Here is a 27,386-nt window from a genome sequence, read left to right on the forward strand (position 1 = left end):
ACGCGGGGGTGAGGGGGTGAGCGGGTAGATCTCCTTTCACTACTGAGCATAATTTCACGCTAAGTGCATTGCGAAGTGTCAGTTCCTGGAAAATGTATATTAGTGGCCGTAACAATGCTCGTTCGTTTCTTGTAAGCAATAAGTGGATGAATAAATAACTAAAATAAAATTGTTAAGAGAGATGACAGGATGACCTTTATTGAACGGTAAAGGTAGGCCCTGTGCTGTGGGGCGCGTTGTGCATTCACATTTCTGTCTCACGACTTGCTGGTATTTGCTCATAACATAGAGCTTCCTGTAATACTTACTCTATGAAACTCTATGGTGTCTATGGCTCGTCAGTCAAAAGTAGTGCTGCGTTTGAGAACATCGCAAAGAAGGAAATTTCTTGTTTGTCTGGTGATATCGCATTAATGTAAACTTTACTAAAAAAAACGTAGAGGTTCCTTTCATTTTTGTAAAAAGACCAAAAAGCAGTAGATTCCGTCGCCTTTTCACTGAATCAGCAGAAATTACAAACATCAGTAGAGCTACTGATAAATCAGCGGTCATGGCAGCGAGGACCGCACGTGGATACGTTCCGTGTGGCGCGGACAGTTTGTTTCGGAGTGCTGGGAAGCCACGCGTCTAGCATACGGCCCCCGCGACCGTGGCCTTGGAACATTGAAAGCGCGCCTGACTGAAACCGCTACTGTTCTCCCCTTCGAAGTGGGCCATAAAACGGGGGACACGTGTGCAAAAGGGGCACTTGCCCTCCTCAAGCCACACCGGCACTTGCCCCCCCACCCCAAGCTATGCCAGCTCTCTCTCTCTCCCCTCCTCCCCCAGACGCGATGTAACACGGGTTTGCACCCCCCAAGGCAAAATCCTGTTGACGCCCATGCCAGTGTCGGTGGTTGTTTTTGTGTGCGTGTGTTTGTGGTGCAAGGAGGAGAATCCAGGCCCAGCGGACCGGGAAAACATCAGTCGCCAGCGAACCTTTTGAGCTGCGTGGACGTTTCCTATTTTGGTGTATCAGTAAATAAGTTCGTTTTGTTTTAATCACTGGCTTCGTTTCACTTTTGGGTGTTTCAGGACTAGAGCAATCGAGTCGTTACACCGTGTATGTGTGAGCGAATGCATGTACCGCGGCAGGCTTGAGAACTGTTCTTTGTCCTGCGCCGTTGTCGCCCAATGTCATCGAAGTGCCTCGTTACATACGGCGACAGAAATGCCGTCGTCACTTTCGACGAGCCGTGGACGGGGCGGGATTCAATGGAACATATAAAGGAGTTGGACATGTTCTCTGAAGTTGACGTCTCCACCATCGGTTTAACGGTGAGTGCTTGATCTTCATGTTGTAGCGGTTGCAGCAGCGTTTGTCATCGATTACTGCAGCGTTGGGTTACATTTTTGAGCTTCGTCCATACTCTATAAAACTCCGGCAGCGCTAAATTTTACGTTATTGCCAAATTTGGTCCCATCTAAGCCTTTATGACAACATTGTTGCACCGAATTTAGCCCTCACTTCTTTCATCATAGAAAACGTGGAAGGTATTGCTGTCTTTTTTTTGTTGTTGTTGCTTGTTCATCCTTGTTAGGAACTGGTTTGTTCATTTTATCTGAGTGTGGAAGATGCATGCGCACGGTGTAATTCATGCACATGTGATAGCTTTCAGTGACAATGTAGTTTGCATACCTGATGATTTTGATTGGCGGTTTGATTGGAATGGCGTGCTCGGCTTGATGCGCTGTAAAAACGAGCGGTTGGTGCAATAAAGATGTCAGTTGTAAGTTCAGCGCTCGTACAGTGTATTGTGTTCCTGCGTCCTCGTCCTTTTTTTGCGCTGTTTTTCCCCAGCTAAGCATGTACCAACTCGCCCAAATCGAAGTCTTGCTCGTAGTCAGTTTCTTTATAAAACAGGCCTCTCAAATGGATAAGCCTCTTTGTTCAGTTGCTAGTTGCAACTTCAATGGATAAGCCCCGCCACGGTGGTATAGTGGTTATGGATGGCACTCAACTGCTGACCCTGTCATTCGATCTCGCGACCTTCGGGTCGCGGGATAGAATCTCGACTGCAGCGGCTGCATTTTCGATGGAGGCGAAAATGTTTGAGGCCCGTGCACTTAGATTTAGGTGCACGTTAAACCCCAGGTGGTCGAAATTTCCGGAGCCCTCCACTACGGTGTCTCTCATAATCATATCGTGGTTTTGGGACGTTAAACCCCAGATATTATTATTGGGTCATTCCATGCCAAGTGTCCCAGACGTGGCGCTCGCACATCGCAGATTTTGCTGATAAAATTTGTGCCTTTTTCCTGTGCCACATAGAGGATTGTGGCAAAACATTTTTGCTCGATAAAAATTTTGACGATCATGGCGCCCCCTCGAAGTTCGCTTGTATTTGTTAAACCGCGCCTAGTAGAAAAATGTATATAAAATATATTTTTCTGTGTTCAGCTTTGAAACCACGCTGGCGCTATCGCAGAGGTTCTGTTTAGATGTCCTATTCACTAATTCCGAAATTTTTGTGTTTCACTACCAGCTACGTATCTTCAAAAACTACAAAACTCTTCAATGTTCGTGATTTTTTCTTGTGCTATCTCGAACTCCCTCTAACCAATCTTAATAGTAGTATGATTTTCAGGAAAGTGTGTTATAGTACAAAAATGTTTAGGGGTAAAAGAGACTTCAAATCTTCCCGAAAAAAATTGTGAACTTATGCGATTTGTCGCATGTTTGACCGTATTTTTCATACTGATGCGGTCCAAGTAAAAATGCTCGTCATGCGGCGTTTGATAGAAGACTTCGTCGTTAAGTAATGAGGAAAGTCTAATGAAATAATTTTTTTGTTTTAAGGAAGAAAATAATTTTTGAATTTGGCCCTCCGAACGCGGCCTGCATTTCATTTTGTTGCCACTTCGCCGCAAAGCACGTGGTCGCCCTTCCAGCTGACACTCGTCACAGGCAGCGGCAAGATGTGAGATGTATGTCAGTGGCTCGTGAGTGCTCGAAAGTCTTGTCGCGTTGATCTCAGGGCGACGAGTAATCAATTCGCGTTACAATGTGAGCTTGCTTGGCGGGCCCAATGGGAAGTATGGACGCCCGAGAGCAGCCTATGGCGTCGTTGGCACAATGTGCTAGAGGCCGTCTGCACAACACGTATACCCCGAAAAAACGTGTATACAATGTGCATTATTTCTTTCAGTATGTGTATGCTAGTTGTGCAGACGGCCTCTAGCACATTGTGCCAACGACGCCATAGGCTGCTCTCGGGCGTCCATACTTCCCATTGGGCCCGCCAAGCAAGCTCACATTGTAACGCGAATTGATTACTCGTCGCCCTGAGATCAACGCGACAAGACTTTCGAGCACTCACGAGCCACTGACATACATCTCACATCTTGCCGCTGCCTGTGACGAGTGTCAGCTGGAAGGGCGACCACGTGCTTTGCGGCGAAGTGGCAACAAAATGAAATGCAGGCCGCGTTCGGAGGGCCAAATTCAAAAATTATTTTCTTCCTTAAAACAAAAAAATTATTTCATTAGACTTTCCTCATTACTTAACGACGAAGTCTTCTATCAAACGCCGCATGACGAGCATTTTTACTTGGACCGCATCAGTATGAAAAATACGGTCAAACATGCGACAAATCGCTTATTTTCTCTAACTTCACAATTTTTTTCGGGAATATTTGAAGTCTATTTTACCCCTAAACATTTATTCAATCATCAATTATTCAATCATCTTTTGCAATTTACAGCCATCTGTAAGGTCACATAGTTCTAAAATGTTTTTTGTGCGAGGTGTTGGCAAAATTAAGGCCACCAAGACCAGAGACGGCATGGTCTTCTCGCACTCTGTTTACTTGCAAGTCATTGCTGTAGTCATGCTAGCATGCTGTGCATGCTCGGCTCTTTTATGCCTCCAATGGAATCGCTTACAATAATGTTTTCGTCGATAATGCAGCTCTTAACTTCACAATTCTGTCGATTGATGAGATCATGGCCGAGTGTGCCAATGCGTGCAGTGGTGGTGAAGTTTGGGAGAAAGGGCTGTGTTTTTGGTCTTTCACTGTTGCGGGACATGCGGCCATTTACAAGCCACACCAACCTGGCACTATGCCGAAAATGCTGAGCAAATGAGCTGAGAACGTCATTGCTCGTTGCATTACCGCCGGTGCATCCAGCGATAATCTTGTTTATGGATGTGAAAGGATCACGACGGAAGGTCGCTTCAAGATACCGTTTTAGGTGCTGGCCACCCAAAGACACTGTGTTTATTCGGAAAAAATGTACACTCAAGTTATCATGGTAGGAGCCACGTGGCACAATGGGTATCTAATTAGTGCAGGAAAGTAAGTCTCTCAAGTCGATAATTCATTCTAACAGCTCAACTCCCACCTACCACAACGAATTTGCTCGCATTGCGCTTATCACATGGAAAAAAGGTACAGGAGCCAACGCTGCACATTTTTTTTTTTTTGTTTTTCATCAATAACCACTGAGATATGATTGTCGATTTCACTACGACTCTCACTTTTACTTTTTTCCCCATTTCCTGGCTCCTACATTCTTTTTGCACATGGCCTTGAAAAATGTATCAGCAGGGTTCTACTTTATAAAGTATGCTAGCATGACGTGCTGCCTGCAAACAGCAAATGCCCGTTTTTTTTTTTCAGAACCAATTAATTGGCTTCCGTGTAAACGAGACCAGTCTCTAACCTGTGGATAAACCTGTAGCCTTACTGCAAGTGCTTTGACTTGTTAAGAATGTTCTTACCAGTGTCGAACCATGTTTTGCAAATAAGTTGCAATTTCATTTATTTGTCAGTGTGTCGTAAAGCATCAGGTTTTATCTGTTGCTACATGAAGCAGCTGCTGTAATAATGAAGCAACAAGCCTTGTGTTAAAATGTGCCTTTTGTTTTGTAGGACCCCACCAAGACGCATCATGTGCCGACAGTGACATACAATGGAAGCTTGTTGACTTCAAGGGAATTTATTGTGCGCCTGGAGGGCCTTGCTATTAAGGAGACTAGCCTTTTGGCAGCCATTGCCACACAAATCGCGCTATACTGGGCGCTGAACATTGTTTTCAGCAAGAAAGCTCAGTGGACCTTCGATCTCCTGTGTCAAGTTCTGAAAGTTCAGAGCGTCTTGCGGCCGACGTCACTCGTCCGTGTGGCTCTAACCATCTTGAGCCAGTGAACAGCCAGACTGATTTCAATAAAGTATTTTTCTCACAAATAGATCTGGATTTCTGCCCTCTCCTGGAGCATTTGTGTCAGACTTGGCGCAACCCGATGAAAATTATGTTCCTCAAAACTTTTTTTCATTTGCCGATGGGAGAGCTGGACTGCTGGTTTCTTGAGGAGCACTCAATACAAGCAAACGTTACTCCATCGAGAGGCATTGAGGATGATTAACTGCATGCTGCTCCGATGAGGAATGTTGTGAAAGAGTAACTGTCGCTCCCATGAGGGTATTGAGAGATAATGTCCATTTCTCCCTGCGGGACTAATGGGAAAGAGTAATTGTTACTCCATTTAGGTGTCCAGAAAGAGCAAGCATTGCTCCCGTGGGAGTATTGACAGAGAGCATCCATTCCTCCTTGTAAAGAGAAACCGTCGCTCCCCTGGGAGTATTGAAAAAGACTATCTCTTCCTCCCTCGGGAGTATTTGTAAGGAGCAAGTGTCACTCCCATAGGAGTATTGACCAAGAGCATCCGTTCCTCCCTTTAGGAGTTTAGGAAAGGAGCAACGGCTGCTCTTTAGAGGAGTAATTGAAAAGAGTAACTGTCGCTCCCTTGGGGGTATTGAAGAAGACTATCTGTTCCTCCCTTCAGGAGTATTGGGAAAGAGTAACCGTCCCTCCCGTGGGAGTATCGAAAAAGACTATCCGTTCCTCCTTTGAGGAGTATCGAGAAAGAGTAACCGTTGCTCCCGTGGGAGTTTTCACAAAGAGCATCCGTTGCTCCAGTCAGTTACTCCCTGAAGGAGCAAGTTCTACGGGGAGTAACGGTTCGTCCCGTCGCAGTTACCCCCAAAAAGGAGTAATGGATGTGGCAGGTTAGTTACTCCCCTAAAGGAGTAACCTCGACCCCCCATTTCCTCCTTTACTTTTTAGAGTGTAGGCTGCCGAAAAAAGAGGAAAAAAAGAAAATAGGGTCTTTAGAATTACGTATCTATCTATTTTCTATTAAAGGAACACACAACCTAATTTACCTAGTGATGTTGCGCTCAGATATGCGTAATATTTACTTTTTGATCGACAACGTTCACAAGTATGAACAGCCGTACCAGTTCAAGATGGGTGGGCGGTAAGCAAGTGGTTCAACTTTGGCCGGGTGGCTGAATCGGGTGACAGACAGACAGACAGACCAAAATTTCTGCGTTTAAGTTCCCCAAGAAAGACTATCGTCTTTAAAAATTGGCCGCGTATCTGCGTGCTCCGCTGCAAATGCCGCCAAAAGACGATAGAGGAGGCGCTGCTTGCGATATGGACGCCATCTGGCAATACGTCGGGAAACATGAGCTTGTGCAGAGGGTTTCCTTCCTCCGTGGCAGAGGGCGTTCGCCGGCGCGCATAGCCATTTTCAACACAGCTTAAGAAAATAGGGTCTTCATAATTACGTATCTATGTATTTTCTATTAAAGGAACACACCACCTAATACTTACCTAGTGATGTTGCGCCTCAGATATGCGTAATATTTACTTTTTGATCGACAACGTTCACAAGTACGAACAGCCGTACCAGTTCAAGATGGGTGGGCGGTAATCAAGTGGTTCAACTTTGGCCGGGTGGCTGAATCGGGTGACAGACAGACAAACAGAAAGACAGACAGACAGACCAAAATTTCTGCGTTTAAGTTCCCCAAGAAAGACTATCGACTTTAAAAAACTGTCTTGTTGACGCCCCATCCCTCCGAGTGCGTGTCCCGCAGCCGACGATGGGGACGGGCGGTTCGTGAAAATGTTTTCAGCATTACGAACACAATTCGCAACTTTCAGCAACTATAGGGGGCGCCACAAGAAATACAATATGGCTGTCGATCCGGTAATCACTCACACAAGAGTGACCTACCCACACGCACAGGGTCATCACCGCATGTGTTGTCGCTGGTTGCTGCCACTTGCCGGCTAGGATCATTTTCCACCGCACTGAACTTCGCATGCAGGAAGTAGCTCACGCTTGAGCGCATAAACTGCGACACACACAGCACGATTTTGCATCCAATTTGACGTCCTACGCACTGGTGTAGCAGCCGGAATGGTGAAGTTTCGTCGTAGTGGGTCGCCGGATCGGGCGTCTGGCGTGCGTCAAACTCGGCAGATTTTTCTCATCCACCCGGTCCGGCGATCGCACAGCTATAGTGGTAAGCAGCACGGGAGACAGGCAACGTCGTGCCGCTGGTCGGGTTCCTTACCGCTCCCATCATCATGTCCGAGGATTCCGAGGTATTTGCCGGTATCGCTGCTATCGGTGGCAAGAAAAAGATATGCTACAATTATTTTACCATGCAAACTAATTCTTAATTCAATAATGTGGTGCGTCCAGTGTGGCACTTATCCAAAAAAGCGCCGGCGTCCAAGTCACTCGCGAGATCGGGAACCACGATGCGATCGCGGATAAACAGCGACACTGCAGGCCGTCTCACCCAACCAGGCTTGCTTAGCTCCCACCTTTGCTCTTCATATTGAGGATGTCGAGAAAGCTGATTGCGTATGTCGCCGCCTGACATAAGAGTACAATCTCAATCATGTTACCAAAATTTTAGCACTCTACGGCGTGCTCGCGGTCGATCGCGGACGGCAGCGGCGTCTGCCCAGCCGCCGCTCGCCGGTGTTGCGGCAGGCTGTTGTGATGTGCTTTTCGCTGGCGAAGGCATAGCTTTATTGACAGTCGTCTTCTAAATCAAGCAAAAAAAGAAAAATAGCACTCGCCTGCTGTGTCCCACCGTGGTAGCACAGCCCGTAAGCTGTCGCGATGCATGTTGACGCGCGTTCAATTTCCGCCCGCGGCGGCCGCGTTTCGATGGAGGAAAACGCGAAAGAACACCAGCGTGCTTAGATTTAGGACCACAATAAATACCCCAGGTGGTCTAAATTAATCCGGAGCTCCTCACTACAGCGTGTCCCATAATCGTATCCTGGTATTGGCTCGTAAAATCCAAGCAATTAAGTTGCGTCCCAGAAGTCAGTCGATTTGAAATGCGCGATGCAAACCATCGTTTTCTGTTGTACAAGCTTCCCAATGCGCACGTGGATATTCCCCTGACTTTTCTGCCGCCGGTACAAGGGAAAACTAACCACGTTTACGACGCCTTTCACGGTATATACGGTTTGAGTATTTTGGCATGCAGTACACGCGATTTCTCTTGTGCTATTTACCCATTACTGAATCGCAAAGGTTCCACAATGTTGCACCAACGAAATCCATCGTAGTTCACTGGTCACACGCACAAGTTGAAGGACACACCGACGACGTTGTCGCCAGGCAAGTTTTCGCTCTATCACCGGATCCCGGCTTTCACCGGTAGCCGCGCGGCGGCGCCACCGTAGCTGAAAGTTGCGAATAGCGCGTTCTCTCCCAAAGACTGGCCACGAGCGAACCCAAGGCGCCCGTTCTCCTGCCCCCCCCCCCCCTCACCTTTTTTTTTCTTTTTGTTCCACTCATACGTTTCTTTTTCTTCTTTTACCATGCTCTTTTCACTCTCACTGTCCCTTCAATCCCCAGTCCCTCGTGAGTGTATCGGTTGAGGTGTCCTCACTTGAGACAGTTATCGTGCACTCTACACCCAATTTTCATTTTCATTTCCTTCTTCCTTTTAAGAATCACCCCCCCCCCCCCCCCCATCTTCAACAAAACTGCTCGTACTGACTGCGACGCCAGCTGCATCAGCGGAACTGAGAACCTGTAAGAAAGACGGGAAAGACTTCCACAATTTCGCAAAGACGCGGGCCGCCGAATCAATTTTCTTGAAACTGTAGTCCTCGCAAAGGAATGCCGTCAGATCCAAGCGACCCCAATCGTGAATTACGCTCAAGGCAACCTACACGTAGCGTCTTCGCTTTTCCCTGCGCAGAGCGCAAGGAAAAGAAAAAAGATGGTTGATCCCTTCGTCATAGGAATCGGAATAACACGAAAGTAAAGCGCGCCCTTACAGAAGTAACTGAATGTTTACTGTACATTGATATAAGATAGCTTGCACAGTGTATATTGATGTCTAGCAGCTATAGCGCCGTTTAACGTGGATGCACCCACTTTGATGATTCGTGGTACATCTCCATCCCGACGACTAACGTCCATGTTAAATGATTACACAAAACCTTGTGGTAGTAGTTAATGGTGAAAGCGTAATCAGAGAACGAGGTGTGATAGCCCTGCAGAAGAGCGTCGCATATTGGACGCAAAACTTGGTCGCCATCCCGCGGCATGTTAAAATGTGATTGAACACTACGGCCGGACTAGACGGAAACGCAAAGCGCGTCGTGCCGCCCCCCGGCCGCGATTTTAGGGGCGAAGCTCCTTAAGGCGGCACCCGTTCGTCCCTCGTAGTGGTAGTCGTAGTCGTAGTGCGTAACCAGTCGTAACGCTAGTACCAGATCTTGACCTCCAAGGTGGTGCCGGTGGGAGATTTTTCCTGTGCGTTGTTGAACAATAAAAAATTCGCAGCGTTAGCTAAAAGCCGACTTCTTCTGTCTCTCATTCCCATTAGCAGCCATTGTTTACCTCCAAGGTAGTGCCTGGTGAGATTTCTCCTGTGCGTGATTAAACAATAAAGATTTTGTTCAAAACGCCGTTGATTGAAGAAATAAACCAACGAAAGACGCCAGATGTTTTGTAAAAGCAAAACGAAAGAACGCCAGATGTTTCTAAAGCAAAACGAAAAGACGCCAGCTGCTTAACGAAAGACGCCAGATGTTTTCTAAAGCAATGGTTTTCTAAACAATGAAAATTTACAGCGTACATGTAAAATTAAAGTGAGCTGCAAGTCGTCATAACTCATCGAACCTTTAGTATAAACGCGCCCGATCTCACGTCGGTGATGATGTACTGGGCAGAATTCACGGAAGATTCACGGTTTACCGATGAACCTCCGCAGCTTCGCCCACTCATCATCATTCACTCCGTGGATATGCTGTGATTTTTTTTTTCTCGGGGCGAGCGCGTGAGCGAGGAACGCGGTGTAACAGCACCGCAGCATTTTTTACGCTGAAGCTTTCATCGCGCATTACCTTGGGGTGTTATCAGCACTCGTTCTTTGCCAGCGCGTGTTTTTTCGTGGTTTGAACGTCCCCAGGAGCATGAACCGTGCGTTGCTCGCGTGGCTTATCGCGAGGCCGGCAACATGTTGAGATCTTGAGACGATGTCGCTGCGGCGGCACGCTACAGCTGAACTCTCCGAGTACGCCGTGTTAAACTCTCAACGAAATACGTTTACGCAAAGTTGCATTCTTTAAATATTATACTGTGCATTAAATAATCGAACAAAAAAACGTTGAAAGCACTTTCAACACGTCTTACACTTCAAGTAGCCACAGCCAAGCCGGCCAAGCCTGGCCACTGCGTAGAAGCAGCAGCACACGCTCGAAAACGCCGTACTCGGGTTGCTCCGCGCTCGTACAGTGCGCTCACTCCCGTGTTTGTGAGACATTCGTACTACCAACGGCCAGTTGCAACAATGACGTCACAGGTGAGGGCAGGCGCGCGCCACAAAGCTATTTTTGGTTTGGATTAGCGTGATGGCATGAGCGAGGCCGACGCTTTTACGACGCTTTAGGGTGCCTTGATGCGCGTTTCGTTGCGCGTTTGGGGGCGCACGCATCGAGGCACACTACGACGCTTGGGCTACGATCGCCACCTCGCGGTGTGTTAAGGCATTGACAAAATTGAACTTCTATTGAAAACGCGCCGAATGGGACGGACGTGTAACGCGTTGCAGGTGCTAATGGCGGAGGCCACAGTAGTGACGAATTACTTTATTTTAGCGCTCCCAGAGGGCAACACCACTCCGCCGACCGGGAGAGTGGTAGATATAAAAGGCGCGTTTGTAAAGCCTCTTTTCCAGTATAACACGATGTGAAGAACTCTCACCGTTCTACTGCACGTTGTGTTAGCCATCGAGTGTGCACTTAGTAACGCTGGAGCGCTTATTGTCGCTATGTGTTTGTACTTTTGCTTCCTTTATTTGTGCTCTTATTGTGCACTGTAATACTAAATGTGATAAATACCATGAAATAAAAAAAACGGTGGCGCAGTGGGTAGCGTGCCCGGCATCTGTTGTTGCTGAACGAGCGGTCGTGGGTTCGATGCTGCCGACGGAACCTTTTTTAACACGAAAGTGTTTTATGCCGGGATCCACCAAGACTTCAGTGACGTATTTCTGTCACGGAAATGTCAGGGGGAAAATTTACACGATCAGATGGCAAAGAAAGAAAAGGTTCCGTCGGCGGGCATCGAACCCACGACCGCTCGGTCAGCAACAACAGATGCCGGGCACGCTATCCACTGCGCCACGGTTTTTTTAGATGCGAAGTATCTTAAGGCGGAGCTCAATCCGGTGGTGGTGGTGTGCGGCGTGACCTCCCTTACTGCGCATGCGCATACCCTCACCACTTTTCCTCTCCCCTCCCCCTCTCCACTTTCCCTCTCCCCTCCCCTTTCCACTCTTCCTCTGAAACGCGGGCTATACCAACGCCACCTAGACAAACTTCGTCAAGGCCGGGAAGCCAAACTCCATTTGCCACATGTCGTCAGAGGTAGTGGGCTGACTTTTTTCAGTAAGCCGCTCTTGCTCGGCGGACGCTAGCACCCATGCATCACTACAGGGCTGCGACGCTGGTTGCGTTGTGCGCTGTGTTTGGTGGCGGATCGTCACCTACGCCCGCGTTCGGCGGCATGTTCGCAACGGCGTTTTGGTCACTTCAGCATTACTAGTGTTCGAAGCTGGACGTGTATCGAATCTCTCACGCGCTGGCTGCCATCCGATGCCGAGTTAAGTTGAAAGCAGTGGGAAACGCTAATGTTGCGTTGCTCTGAGTGCCGTCGGTTCCTTCGAAACTGTGATGTGTGCTGCTTGTGTTTGTGCGCGTGTTGGTCGTTGAGTGGCTAGGCTGTGATGCCAGAGAAGTGTTGTCTTCCACATTGTTGTAGCAACTACGACTCGAAACCCAAGGTACAGGTATTTGGATTTCCAACCGATGAAGACACGCGGAAGGCATGGATACGTGTTATCGCAAAGGATAATTTCAGCCCTGCAAAACATTCAAAGGTAAATACACGCCTTCTCTTTTGTTTTTCGTGTATTCCTTTTTATGTAGTATGATATTATTACGTTTAATTTTTGTCATGTGCGTGCGTTTCGCAGTATGCTAGGGTGAACTGCAGAAACGTGAATCGTAAAGTTGTCACTCTCTTGTCACTTGCAGGTGTGCGAAAAACACTTCAGTGCGGACGATATTCTAGGAGGTGTTTGCAATAAGCAAGGCACAAAAGCAGAATGAGATGTGTATGCTTATTTAGGTACTTTGAAGCATGCGTTGTTTTTCATTATTAGAACATTTGACACGCAAATAACGAGGGTTCCAATCGAATGTTTTTCCTGCATTCATGCATGTACATTTCGTTAAATACCGTGCTATAAAACTTACATTCTGGTATATACAATAGATGGTTGCTCACTGATATTTGTCACGCACTTATTTCACGTCCTACTGCTTTCCGTATAAATCCGGTTAGCGAAACAGCCGGAAGTGTACTTGGACAATATCATACAATTCACTCCTTACTTGACAAACATGTCATGATTGGCATGCTAGGACCTGTCACTTATGCTCCTCATGCAGTCACGTCACGGCATACCATTTTTGGTACACATCTTGCTAGCCAAGTGATTGCGAGCCCACCATGAGCGTGGCATGCAAGTCATGCCGCACGTGGCATGACTCATGATTTGTACGTTACAACCTGTCTTTTATGTTCGTCATACAACCATGTCACGCTATACCAATTTTGGTATACATTCATTTATTGAAACGGCAGCGAGCGCTCCAAGAGTGTGTCATGTAAATCAAGCCTTACATGACATGCATGTCATAATTTACATGTTACAGCCTAAGAATCCTGTTTGTCATACACTACTGTCCCGCCATACCGATTTCGGTGTATAATAAATGAACTAAACGGCCGCTAGAGCACGAATACCGTAGCTCACGCAGGTCGAGCGTCAGCCCACTGGCGACACGTCACTCGAACAGCTTCCAGGCCTTGACGAAGTTTGTCTAGGTGGCGTTGGCTATACATGCCGAAATTCTCTCCTGCGCAACGCCGCGATGAGCTCGAGCGCATGCGCGTCCCCTCCGCTTCTCTCTCCTCTCCCACGCTGCCCCCTTCTCGCCCGCCTGTCGACCGCGTTCCCCGCTCGCCCTGTGAGAATTAACGGCCAGGCTAGATGGAAGATACGACGCGCGTAGCGTCCCTCTTCGCGTTCCACGACGCGAGGTCGGTAGCATGCCCAACGAACGCCAACGGAACGCGATCGTGCAAGTGCTCCGGCTTCGCATCGCCTCATGGTCCCCTTTAGCGGGAGATGGTGTAATTTTTTTCTTTCATGGTATTTATCACATTTAGTATTACAGTGCACAATAAGAGCACAAATAAAGGAAGCAAAAGTACAAACACATAGCGACAATAAGCGCTCCAGCGTTACTAAGTGCACACTCGATGGCTAACACAACGTGCAGTAGAACGGTGAGAGTTCTTCACATCGTGTTATACTGGAAAAGAGGCTTTACAAACGCGCCTTTATATCTACCACTCTCCCGGTCGGCGGAGTGGTGTTGCCCTCTGGGAGCGCTAAAATAAAGTAATTCGTCACTACTGTGGCCTCCGCCATTAGCACCTGCAACGCGTTACACGTCCGTCCCATTCGGCGCGTTTTCAATAGAAGTTCAATTTTGTCAATGCCTTAACACACCGCGAGGTGGCGACCTTACCCCAAGCGTCGTAAAAACGTCGGCTTCGCTCATGCCATCACGCTAATCCAAACCAAAAATAGCTTTGTGGCGCGCGCCTGCCTCCCCTGACTGTTACACCGCGTTCCCCGCTCACGCGCTCGCCCCGAGAAAAATCGCGGCCGGGGGGCGGCACGACGCGCTTTGCGTTTCCGTCTAGTCCGGCCGTAGTGTTCAATCACATTTTAACATGCCGCGGGACGGCGACCAAGTTCTGCGTCCAATATGCGACGCTCTTCTGCAGGGCGATCACACCTCGTTCTCTGATTACGCTTTCACAATTAACTACTACCACAATGTTTTGTGTAATCATTTAACATGGACGTTAGTCGTCGGGATGGAGATGTACCACGAATCATCAAAGTGGGTGCATCCACGTTAAACGGCGCTATAGCTGCCAGACATCAATATACACTGTGCAAGCTATCTTATATCAATGTACAGTAAACATTCAGTTACTTCTGTAAGGGCGCGCTTTACTTTCGTGTTATTCCGATTCCTATGACGGAGGGATCAACCATCTTTTTAGGGGCGAAGCTCCTTAAAGCGGCACCCGTTCGTCCCTCGTAGTTGTCGTAGTCGTAGTGCGTAACCAGTCGTAACGCTAGTACCAGATCTTGACCTCCAAGGTGGTGCCGGTGGGAGATTTTTCCTGTGCGTTGTTGAACAATAAAAAATTCGCAGCGTGCGCGTTAACTAAAAGCCTAATTCTTCTGTCTCTCATTCCCCATTAGCAGCCATTGGCATGTTCCAGTAAAAAACGTTAGTAGAAGTAGAAGTGTAAGTGTTAGCTAAAAGCCGACTTCTTCTGTCTCTCATTCCCATTAGCAGCCATTGTTTACCTCCAAGGTAGTGCCTGGTGAGATTTCTCCTGTGCGTGATTAAACAATAAAAATTTTGTTGAAAACGCCGTTGATTGATGAAATAAACCAACGAAAGACGCCAGATGTTTTCTAAAAGCAAAACGAAAGAACGCCAGATGTTTCTAAAGCAAAACGAAAAGACGCCAGCTGCTTAACGAAAGACGCCAGATGTTTTCTAAAGCAATGGTTTTCTAAACAATGAAAATTCACAGCGTACATGTAAAATTAAAGTGAGCTGCAAGTCGTAATAACTCATCGAACCTTTAGTATAAACGCGCCCGATCTCACGTCGGTGATGATGTACTGGGCAGAATTCACGGAAGACTCACGGTTTACCGATGAACCTCCGCAGCTTCGCCCACTCATCATCATTCACTCCGTGGATATGCTGTGATTTTTTTTCTTTGCCATCTGATCGTGTAAATTTTCCCCCTGACATTTCCGTGACGGAAATACGTCACTGAAGTCTTGGTGGACCCCGGCATAAAACACTTTCGTGTTAAAAATTCCTGCCATCTCCCCAAAAAGGGAACCCTGCGTAGTATGCGAAGCAGCCATGAGTCTACTTAGATTTCTGTAAATGTTTTATTTTCTTAATCACTGTTCATGGTCCTTCTATTCGAGGTTCCCCTGATGTTGCTACTCGTCATATATGACTTTAAGCTCAGGGGAATGTTTTCCCTTGAGTATAACGGCCTTGTGGTCCGTAAAGTGTAAAGAATGGCTCTTGCAGCAAAGGTTGCGGCTTGAAGTTTGATAATGCGATGTCAACGCGCCCGTTTCGCTTCGGCTTCGCGAGCCTGCCGCTCCGGATCGGCTGGGGCTCTGGCTACGTCGACGCGACGCCGCGGAGACAGCCTCGTTTATAAGCTGCTTCGCATCTAAGGGCACCTTGCATGATTTATGGCGTAGTGGGTACCTTGAATGAATGACGATGATTTATGGCGTAGTGGGTACCTTGCATGAATGACGATGATTTATGGCGAAGTGGGTACCTTGCATGATTTATGGCGTAGCGGGTACCTTGCATGATTTATACTAGAGCACGCGCCGCTGTGGAGCGAGCGCTCTATCGCACGTCCATATGTGAGACAAACATTCCTTTCTGCACACCATGCGCGAGCTCTCCGCTCGTGCGAAAACATCGTTCTCTTCTATCTTCCATAAATCTAGTGGCACCGTTTTCTCAGGCAAACATTCCTTTCTGCACACCATGCGCGAGCTCTCCTCTCATGCCAACATTTCGTTCTCTTCTTTCTTCCATACATCCAGTGGCACGCGGGGCACTGGTCATGCCGGGGGGACAGGCCTCGTTCATAAGCTGCTTCGCATCTAAAATATGTCTGCGTACAGCCTCACACAGTCCGGCAATCCAAGTGTCCCCCCTTCCCTGTCTCTCATCCACCTCGACACATCCACACGCCAAAGGAGCTCCCCACCCCCTTTTACTCTTCAACTCATTCCCACCGGTCAATCCGTCGCACTCTAGCTTTACTTTTGCTGACGAGCACCGCCGCCGGCGCCTGACTCACCCCGTCGAACAAGAAAAGAAGCCCTCTTCATACGTCTTCTACCTCGAACTCTCAAGAAGGAACCGTATGCATTCCGAAACGCAGGGACAAAGCTCAATCAAAGCTCCAAAGAGGGCGTCGGCGGCGCTTCCAAACGAGTGCTTTCTGTTTTCTGCAGACAAATGGTGTCGCCAGCGGGGTGGTCGTGCATGTTTTCTGAACTTTGTTGACAGCGGACGGACGAGGTGCATTGGAGCGGCGAGAAGAAAGGCGACATCGTATACGCGGTACATTCTTCAAAGCGACCGCAAACCAAAACCCGGAGGCTTTAAAGCACGAGCACATGACGATATTAGTTGAAGCACGTACTTACACTGTGGTTCCTGCATTTCTGAGGAAGCCTTGGAGCAGCTAGTGTGCGCGTCGCCAGCTATGACGCAGTACCGCACGCACGCAGGGACCCAGAGCAAGCACGAATGCTATGCGAAATCCATACGTTGCGAAGATGGGAAGACGACGTGGCAGAATGAGTAAATGTTTTCAAGGACGTGTGACAAAATAAAAAGGGCGTTGGAAAGTGCGAAAGGTATATTGGGGTGCCACGTTTTCTTTTTTTTTTCTTTTTTTTTCAGTAGACAAGTATCGCCCTCTCTCTTTTTACCACTACTTTTTTGTATGCTGTATGTCGGACGGAAGCTACAAAGTTTGATGTGCACCCATGTACACGTTCAGTTCGCTTGCTAGAACTTGCTTGTGTGTCTGCTGCTCGAATATGCGTCGACAATGAGCTACGACACCACCGGCATCTCGCTGAAGCACCAGTCGGAACACGATCCTCACCTACTTCCCGACAAAGATTCCGTGTTTCAATTCAAGAGACGCAGCAACAACATCGGAATGCCCGATTACGGCAAAAAAGGAAGCGATTACTCAGCACATATCGCATTCAGATGCGTCAATCGATCAGTCACTGAGGATACTTTACTCGACGAACCTGCGCACTCGAATGACATGGCAAATCGGTAATAATATCTGGGGTTTAACGTCCCAAATCCACGATGTGATTATGAGAGACGCCGTAGTGGAGGGCTCCGGAAATTTCAACCACCTGGGGTTCTTTAACGTGCACCTAAATCTAAGTACACAGGCCTCATTTTCGCCTCCATTGAAAATGCTGCCGCCGCGGCCGGGATTCGATCCCGCGACGTTCGGGTCAGCAGTCGAGCGCCATAACCACTATAGACCACCGTGGCGGGGCGGGCAAATCGGTAAGCGTGGTTACAATGCAGTTTATCTGTGAACTGAGAATTGTACTGTACATTTGCTGCATTGTGCTGTACATACTGTTTATAATCGATGCCACAAAGTTTATAATCAATATTTACGATGCACTTTCAGATTTGTAATTTGGCGAGGCTCGAAGGAAGTATAATATTGGATGTTCTGCTCGCATTATGCACAAAATTCTCAGTTGCAGAGTTTTAAAGGGCCCCTCACCAGGTTTGACAATTTTGAGCTAACGAGCGCAATGCATACACTGGGCGTTCACGATCACGTCTGCCAAAATTTGCAACGCTACGCGCCGCGGAAATGGGTGAAATTTCAAGGTGAACGCTGCTTGCCCTTCTTCTCGCGGGCGCGCGCTTTAGAGAATAAGGAAATGACGTACATGAGAAAATGGCCCTACGTAGATGGTAGCGCTGTGACGTCGCTCCTCTACGTAGACGACTGTGCTCTGACGTCGCCAACAGTAGCACGTGACACTGCGATAATTATTTAACACGACATGTGTAGTTTGTGTAATTTGTTGCTTGAATAGATTCATAAAACTTGAGAGAAATAATGAGACACACAAAGGGAATGTGTGCGTCTTTTTCATTTTTTTTCGTGAATAGCAGCGAGATGCGGGGCTAATGTGCCTCCCTTTCCCATGCGTTCGTGTCCCCGCGGTTAGCGCATCGAGCAGACGCCAGCCCTGGAAAAGAAAGTAATGTTCTGGCGCGTTCGAGCACTCATTATGCTCATTTATTCTACCGCGTCCAAGTAAACGTTAATGCGGCACTGGCTCATGATACCGCCACTCTCGTGCCCGTACAAATGTCTCAACTTTCATGCCCGTCCCGCAGAAACAGGCAGTACACCACAGAGAACGCCGACAAAACGCCCACGGCCGCTACATAAAAAAAATCACAGCATATCCACGGGGTGAATGATGATGAGTGGGGCGAAGCTACGGAGGGAATCATCTGTAAACCATGAAACTCTTCCGTGAAATGCGCCCAGTACATAATAAAAAGAGTGTGAAACATCGTGTATATTAAACATCAAACTTTTATTGTACTGTTGGTTTACGTGGTCCCTTCATTATCACTTGTGATCGGTGAAATGCAAGGAAGAAGTCCGCTCCCGAGCGAAAGAGCGCCAAGAGCGACCGCATTCCCCGCTCGCCCTGTGCGAATTAAAGGCAAGGCTAGAGGGAAGACAGGACGCGCGTTCCACGACGCGAGGTCGGTAGCATGCCCAACGAAAGCCAACGGAACGCGATCGTGCAAGTGCTCCGGCTTCGCATCGCCTCATGGTTCCATTTAGCGTCCCAAAACCAAACATATTGCTCAAGGTGTGCCTTGCGTTTTTCGTAGAAATAATTTCTTTATCATGTACATTAAGACGAAAAGTTGAAAGCTCACTAGAGTGTATCACCCGCAAAGTATGTCTTTTAGTGTGATTTAACTCTCGTACGGCAGGGTCCTCGCGCCGTTGCCGGTCCACCTCGCCCGTTGACGATCGGGCGAGGTGGCTACATGCAACTACTACTACTACACTTTAAGAAAAACATCTGGCGTTCTTTCGTTCTGCTTTTACAAAACATCTGGCGTCTTTCGTTGGTTTATTTCATCAATCAACGGCGTTTTGAACAAAATTTTTATTGTTTAATCACGCACAGGAGAAATCTCACCAGGCACTACCTTGGAGGTAAACAATGGCTGCTAATGGCAATGAGAGACAGAAGAAGTCGGCTTTTAGCTAACACTTACACTTCTACTTCTACTAACGTTTCCTACTGGAACATGCCAATGGCTGCTAATGGGGAATGAGAGACAGAAGAATTCGGCTTTTAGTTAACGCGCACGCTGCGAATTTTTTATTGTTCAACAACGCACAGGAGAAATCTCCCACCGGCACCACCTTGGAGGTGAAAGCGTAAGACTTGTTACTCACTACTACGACCACGACGACTACGAGGGACGAACGGGTGCCGCCTTAAGGAGCTTCGCCCCAAAAGAAAGGTAGCGGCCGTGCAACGCCGCTCGCGTGCTCGGGCTGGCTCGGGCCAACACCCTCTCTCGGGCACGTCATGCGCACGTGACCATGCATGCGCATGACGCGTTCATGCGTGTGTCAAGTGAAGAGGGCAGGGAAGGAATTTGGCTTGCTAAGGCAACACCCTCTAGAAAAATATTTTTCTAGAGGGTGTTGACTAAGGCTACACGGGGCGAGTGGCAAGGGTTTGAAACTCGAATCCTCGCATCATGGTTTCGCACCGCTACAAATTATTGTTTTTCTCAGCTCGTAATGAACCGATTTGAAACATTCTTGCGGCATACTGCTCTTCATTCGGCACACAACTTCCAGCGTCTAACTAAAATTTGCTATGTGGCCTGGTGAGGGGCCCTTTAAATGCGAAGTATTTCTTAGCGAACTTCTGCGACTTTGAGCGTATCTATCTATCTATCTATCTATCTATCTATCTATCTATCTATCTATCTATCTATCTATCTATCTATCTATCTATCTGTCTGTCTGTCTGTCTGTCTGTCTGTCTGTCTGTCTGTCTGTCTGTCTGTCTGTCTGTCTGTCTGTCCTGTCCGTCCGTCCGTCCGTCCGTCCGTCCGTCCGTCCGTCCGTCCGTCCATCCGTCCATCCGTCCATCCGTCCATCCATCCATCCATCCATCCATCCATCTATCTATCTATCTATCTATCTATCTATCTATCTATCTATCTATCTATCTATCTATCTATCTATCTATCTATCTATCTATCTATCTATCTATCTATCTATCTATCTATCTATCTATCTATCTATCTATCTATCTATCTATCTATCTAGCCGCCTACGACTTTGTGCTCTCCTGGCCGTTTCGTTAATCGGATGTATACCAAAATTGGTGTGGCATAACATGACCTTATTACGAAGATAAATGGCAGGTCATAACACGAAAATGCTGACATGCATATTATGAACAGCATGATTTACATTCCACGGCCTTGGGGCTCTTGCGGCCGTTCCGTTAATTTCATATAGTATGCCAAAATTCATATGGCGTGACAAGAGTTCATGACGAACATAATGACAGGTCCAAACGTGCAAATCATGACACGCATGTCATGTGCAACACCATTTACGTGACATGGCCTCGGGGGCTCGCGGCCGTTTAAATGAATGGACATATACGAACACTGGTATGACGAGACATTTCTGTATGACGAACATAACTGACACGTGGTAACATGAAAACCATGGCATGCATGTCATGTACGACATGATTTACATGCCACACTCATGGCACACTTGCAGCCGTTTCACTAGATTGATATACACCAAAATTGGCATTGCGCGACGTGACTGTGTGAAGAACATGAATAACAGGTGGTAACATGAAAACCATGACATACAGTACTCACGGATTCAAATGGGACATCAAATTTTTCAGTATAACGACTAGTATGCGCAATAGCTCGAGATAACCGTGTCAGGTCGCGATGAATGTGGTCTCTAAATATAGTGATGGCTCCGATCTACATCTCCAACTCAAAATTACGCCGATATTATCCGAACTGAAGACGCTGCAAACGAAGGAATGTGCGTTACATAGCCCTAAGTTGTCCTATTTCAATCCGTGAGCATTGTACATGTCATGTATGTCATGATTTACATGCCACGCTCATGGTGCATTCGCGGCCGTTTCGCTACCTTGATATACACCAAAACTGGTATTGCGCGACGCGACTGTATGACGAACGTAAATGAGAGGTGGTCACATGAAAATCATGACATGCAAGTCATGTACGAATGATTTATATGCCACGATCATGGTGCGCTCGCAGTCGTTTCGCTAGCTTGATATACACTAAAATTGGTATCTCGCGACGTGACTGTGTGACGAACACAAATAACAGGAGTTAACATTAAAATCATGACACGCATGTCATGTTACATGCCACGCTCATGGTGCACTCGCGGCCGTTTCGCTAGCTTGATATACACCAAAATTGGTATTGCGCGACGTGACTGTCTCACGAACACAAATAACAGGAGTTAACATGAAAATCTTGACACGCATGTCATGTAGGGTATGACTTAGACGCCACGCTCATGGTGCACTCGCGGCCGTTTTGTTAACTGGATATATACCTAAATCGGTATGACATCAAAGGAGTGCGTGACGAACATAAATAGCAGGTCACGAATCGTATATATGTAGCAGAATATATGTTTCATTAGCATGGCATATATCAGATTGAACACGCACGCATGTATGACAATCTCGCGATATATAGCGAACTATACTCGCCGACAACTTTTCTTGGCACTGAAGGGAAAGCTACGGGGGCGGAGCGTCTGCACATGTACTGCTACGCGAAGTAGTCCGGTTTGGCGCGCGTCTCGTAACGCCGTGGAGTGTGATGGCTAGCGTTGCACTTCGACCAAAACTCTGCTTAGCGTCTAAGGTACGGGTAAAAGGCGCGACTTTTTCGCGCACGCAAAAACGCGAAGTGACAACGTGTAAAGTAAAAGAAATGCAGATATCTCGCTTGTGTGTGCTGCGTTCCGTCACAAAAAGCTACATGTAGAAAATGAAGGAGCATTTTATATATCTCACGCAGAAAATATGGACGCAATTGTGAGACTACATTCATTAGCGGTAGGATACGTGCATTGTGGCTCTGTAGCCTTCGCTTCAATGCCAAGAAAAGTTGTCGGCGAGTATAGATGTAACGACATGAGTGACTTCATTAGCCTCAATGACAAACAAGACGATGCATGCAGCTCTTTGTTGGCTGCTTCGCATTACATCGATTCCCACAGTGCGTGGGATCTGCCGATTTTTTTAACGGCTAAAGTTGCAATGGGACTTGTTTGTATGACATTTCCTGATTATTCTGTGGTAATCAGACACAAGACACAATAAATGGGACACAAGAAAGGCACACGGCGCCGGGTGTCCTCGTGTGCCTTTATTACGTCCCATTTGTTTGCGCTACCGTAATAATGAGTTTTTTTAAGCATTGCGCGACCGCCAGCCGGCCGGCACGTCAGCACCCTTATCACTACATGGAGCTTAAAAATTTACAGAAACAAGTATTTGCCAGACATATTTGTTGGAACTATATTACGCATTGGCTTATTCAATTTGCCGTTTATTTTCTACGTGCACTGCTTCACTGAACGGTTTCTTGGCCCTCTCAAGATTTTTTTCAAGATCTTGCTGCAAAACGCTGAAAGGTCATCATCATCATATCACATGTGGCATTATTAGTATCATCATTATTACCTCATATTTTATTTGTCGTTGCATTTCTCCAGCCAAAGCAACGAAATGGCGTATTATGCAATGCCCCCCCATCCCGCATTCCTGAAGTCCTCATCATTTCAACCCCTCCCGCTGAGAGAAATCCTGTGTGCGCTAATGGCCCAAACTATTGCAGCGCGGTTTTGTAAAATGTTCTCTCTCCTGCTGATTACGAGCAGCGCCTCTTATTTTCTTTTCGTTCACTCTTATTATTATTCTTTTTTTTTTGTGGCGCTCATCTAAGAAATCAGAGCTAATCGCGGAGGCCACGAGCCGGCCACCATGGGTGTAGTGAGGACAGCCAGCCGAAATCAGCAATGTTCGCACCGAAGCACATATACAACTTGGGCACCGCCACAGTCCACAGCGGGTTGGTGTACACATACCCCACCCGGCCACACACACAAAAAGCACTGCCGAAGCAGCGACGTGACGTCTGCCTTTGTGCTCCCGTGCAAAAGTCCAGAAAGAAGGTCCTCCTTCTCTCGGATGGAAAGATCTCTTGGACCAAACTGGACCAAGTTCGACATGTGAGGAACAACATCCGATGACCGCCGTAAATTTCATTCGCCGAAAAATGACACCATGAGGGAGCGTATCACCCCATGACTGCCAGTGAAATCATTATATATATATATATATATATATATATATATATATATATATATATATATATATATATATATATATATATATATATTATTCGTTCGAAAAAGACGTCGACAAACGTGCGAAACACAAGTTTTACTAACGTTTCGGCAGGTGGGCCTGCCTACGTCCATATATATGTATGCCCTTCATCTTTTGCAAAGTGGCATCAGCTGCCGCGTGATGCCGACTTGCCATGTTGTTGGCTGCTCAAACGATGTTGCATGCAAAAGTCGTTGAAAATAAAACGTCAAATGGCGAGGGAGATGGCTATCGGGAGGAAGGCCACCGAGGGACGTAAGTCGATTATGTATTACTGAACTTGCTTCTTGAAGAGCCGCCCATTTCTTTTAACCCGAATGCGCCAGCGTCGACCACCTAGTCGATAAGCGCTGAAGCGCAGCGGCGAAATGAACGAAAATACGCGCTATATTGATCACCGGACGAAGGCGTTTAAACGCGTGTCGCCCAAGAAAGTGTAATCAATCCGCTGTTACCGTCATGAGATGGATTGTTTTGTTGGTCCAGTTCTTGGCGACACATCGGAAACCTATCTCACATCTTCTTGCTTTGAATAACACCAATAATAACAGAAAATAAGTGTGTACTGTTTGCGAAAATTGTTCTTGGGGATACAGTATATGTGCAACACTGATGCTTATCTGCTTTTGGTGCTAAGGCCTATGCTGTGATGACTGGTTTTTCTGGTTCATTACAAATCAAATGTTGCTATATGTGTTCGCTTAAAAAATGTTTAATTTTCATGCCTCAAATTTTTAAGGCGGAGATGCCTCATCCAACGCGAAAACTGACCGGCGTCCCGCGTTGACGGCGTGTACACGACTGATGCAAAAATTGCTGGCCTAGCCAGGGGGTGGCACCACCGAATTTTTTGCTGAGACAGAGCATAAAATGACACTCGACCACACTTACCTGCCCGGACCCCACGTCAGATCAAGCGCGTGCCCCCCCCCCCCCCCCCCCGAAAAAAATAATCCCCACGTGATGACGTCACCCCATCATGACACCACAGATCGTCAGATTTTGTGACGTCATCATGACGTAACTGTGATGTCACATGGCTGGGCCGATCCCGGAGGCTGCAGTGTAAAACCAGGTGAGGTGCTTACCTTGCCTCCGTCCTGCAGTGGAGGCATTGCAAAACGACGCTAGTTGTAGAAAGATTTCGTAGGGAGGTTCAACACATCGACTTAGGAGAAATAAGAAGATTGCTTTCGCCTCCGAGTCGACTGAGGCGGACGCAGTTATAAAGGGACCTTGTGGGAAGCTGGCAACACAGTACTATACCGTAGTCACTGAAGACCTACAGTTCCAGTCACTGCTGTATACGAGCTAACCTCACTTTGCAATAATGTGACATATTTTGTCGTTTACATGTAGCGTCGTGATATTCATTCTAAAAAGACAGGGCGTGCAAACACGGACACAAGAAAGAAGTTAGCTAAGATTTGTGCCGCTGTGCAGAGAAAGAATGAGCGAGTAAAAGACAAGAAGCGGACCGATATTTGTTTCGTAAAACACACCAACAAATTCACTGATTGCAGTACAAGTGTGGCGTATAAGGTCCCTTTCAGCTGCGGCCGCTTTTACGTATAGGACAGACGGGCCGCCGCGAGTTTGCGGCTTCTGCGGACCTCGCCACCTTATAGACGAGCCCTTTGGCTTCGTGCTCCCGCCTTCGTGGACAAGACACTCTTGCCACGCTAATCACTCCTTCTATCTTCCTTTCTTCTATCATCTTTACTTCCCCTTCCCCATTCCTAAGGGCGCTGAGCCGTGCCCCCACGACGGGAGGCAGAAAATAGCGCCCCTTTTCATTTCCTTCACGAATCACTCTCTCTCATTAACTAGAGATTATTGAAAAATAAGAGATCTCTAACCAGAGGCTCACCTTCTAATCCATCTTTACATTGTCGAGAGTGTAAGCGCGCGCCAAAATTCGATGAATGCGCAGTCTTGTACCGGTAAAGGAATGAAGAAACGCGCCTGATGATTGAGGCATCGCATATATCGATAATAGTGGTAGCGCATGCAACCGTCGATTAACTTGCATAAAGATGAAATGAAATGCCTTAACAGTTATCTGTTCATAGGCTCGCCTGTTGCTTGGGCATGCGCAGATAAGTTTTCGTGCCTTCTTTCTTGTGCATGCCCCGTCTTTTTAGAATGAATACTTACCAACAGCTCAGCTCTCTTTTAGTCTAAGTAATGACATTCGTTGGTTACGGTTTGTGAATATTTGTTTCAAGTACAATAATGCAATGAAATTCTAGGCCCTTTTATATATGGTCAGCTTCTATTGGAAAATCATTGCCGCTTGATTGCGGGCATGAGTCGCCGTGATGTTATTTAGCGATAAAAACACAGCGCTAACTTAAACACGGACCAGGAAGCATCACACGAGGGCGGGCGCTGGTCACATCCAAACACCTCTATAAGTCATCTTGTTATTTAGCTTCAACGTGTGTAGTTTATTAGCTATTTTTTCACATTTTACACGCATTTTCGTTTTCTTTTATACTAGTTTACCGTACTTTTTGTCATATGTTGGCTAGTCATTTTCATATCATCATCGATTACCGTACATGTTCTTTGTATAACGTTGGTTCCTCTATTTGTGCGCCAATATTAATGCTTCAAGGGTGCTCATTGCACATTATTCTTTTTTGACGTTGTCGCCATTGGTAACAATGTTGTACACTTTCTTCGGGCCGCGAACGATGTGAAGAGCAAGTGCAGCGTCGGAGAAGCCTTAATATCGGCGCAGAATCGATTTTATTCGCGCTCCGAGAGGCGACCTCGCACATGCGCGCCATGCAAGAAGAAGCCGTGTGTTTCAACACTATTCACGCGAATGTTACGCCTTTAAAATGGAGTATTTTGGGAATGCCTGCACGGCCAACACATCGAAACCCTCGATACCGCCTAAGGCAGATTGAGCAAGTAGAACGGGCGCTCACCGAGCTCTCTGGTCGGTCCCTTCAGAGAGGTACGCAATGCAAGTAGCAGCGTTGTCGGGCACCGCTCACGGTTGCTTTGCGGAGACGCGCACAGTACGCTGCGCTATAGCCGGCTCTGCCGCCATAGCGGCAGCGGTGGCTCTTGTAAATACGGCACCGCTTCGCCGCAAGCCAGCCACCGTACGGACCGAATCAACCTGAATCTCCGCGTCTGCTGCTCGCGCATGCGCGTAAGCGCCGCGTGGAGGAAGAGAGAGAGACGCGGTCGCAAACGGTCGTCCTGGCAACGCCAGGACACGGTGCCAGAAAATTCACAGCCACGTGGGCACTGCGCTGGGCGAATAGCAACATTACAATTTTGAACATTTGGCGCCACATTTGCGCGATTGGTTGCTCCTTTTCAACAGCAGAAACGGTAAGCAGGCACGCAGTTTCTCCCTCACCCTGTGGCGCAGGCAGAAATCTGTTTCGGTCGGGGTGGTGGGGGTACGTCTTTGATATTAAGTGGTGGCCTGGAAGGCAAGTGTGGGCAACACAGTCGAGCGTCATTTTGCGCTCTCGCATGGCAGAAAGAAACTTGGGCGAAGGGTGAGGCACGTTCCCTCCACCATTCTTCTCACGTTCCTTATACGTTATGTGCTTCTCGCGGACGCTTTCCGCGAAAGGTATCACATTTCATCACCTGGCATTGGACATGTTCTAGCTCTTGCGCCCGTTAAAGAGAAATTTGTGTGCCAGAGACTCGGCCAGGAGAGGCGCTAAGAAAAAGTAAAGACCGCCTAGCTATTGGAAGATTCTGATATAAAAGCT

At 47.4% G+C, this 27,386-nt stretch overlaps 1 protein-coding gene across 1 annotated transcript in view; it reads right to left on the minus strand.

Annotated features, from left to right (window-relative positions):
- The window catches only part of LOC119397023 (uncharacterized), a 47,532-nt gene extending 20,766 nt beyond the window's left edge, over positions 1-26,766 (minus strand). The window contains exon 1 of the mRNA XM_037664447.2: positions 26,577-26,766. The gene's annotated coding sequence lies outside the window, so the exon portion shown is untranslated. The remainder of the gene's footprint in view (positions 1-26,576) is intronic.
- Between the last annotated feature and the right edge of the window lie 620 nt (positions 26,767-27,386).

This window comes from Rhipicephalus sanguineus, chromosome 6 (assembly GCF_013339695.2).
Source record: "Rhipicephalus sanguineus isolate Rsan-2018 chromosome 6, BIME_Rsan_1.4, whole genome shotgun sequence".
Lineage (NCBI taxonomy): Eukaryota > Metazoa > Arthropoda > Arachnida > Ixodida > Ixodidae > Rhipicephalus > Rhipicephalus sanguineus.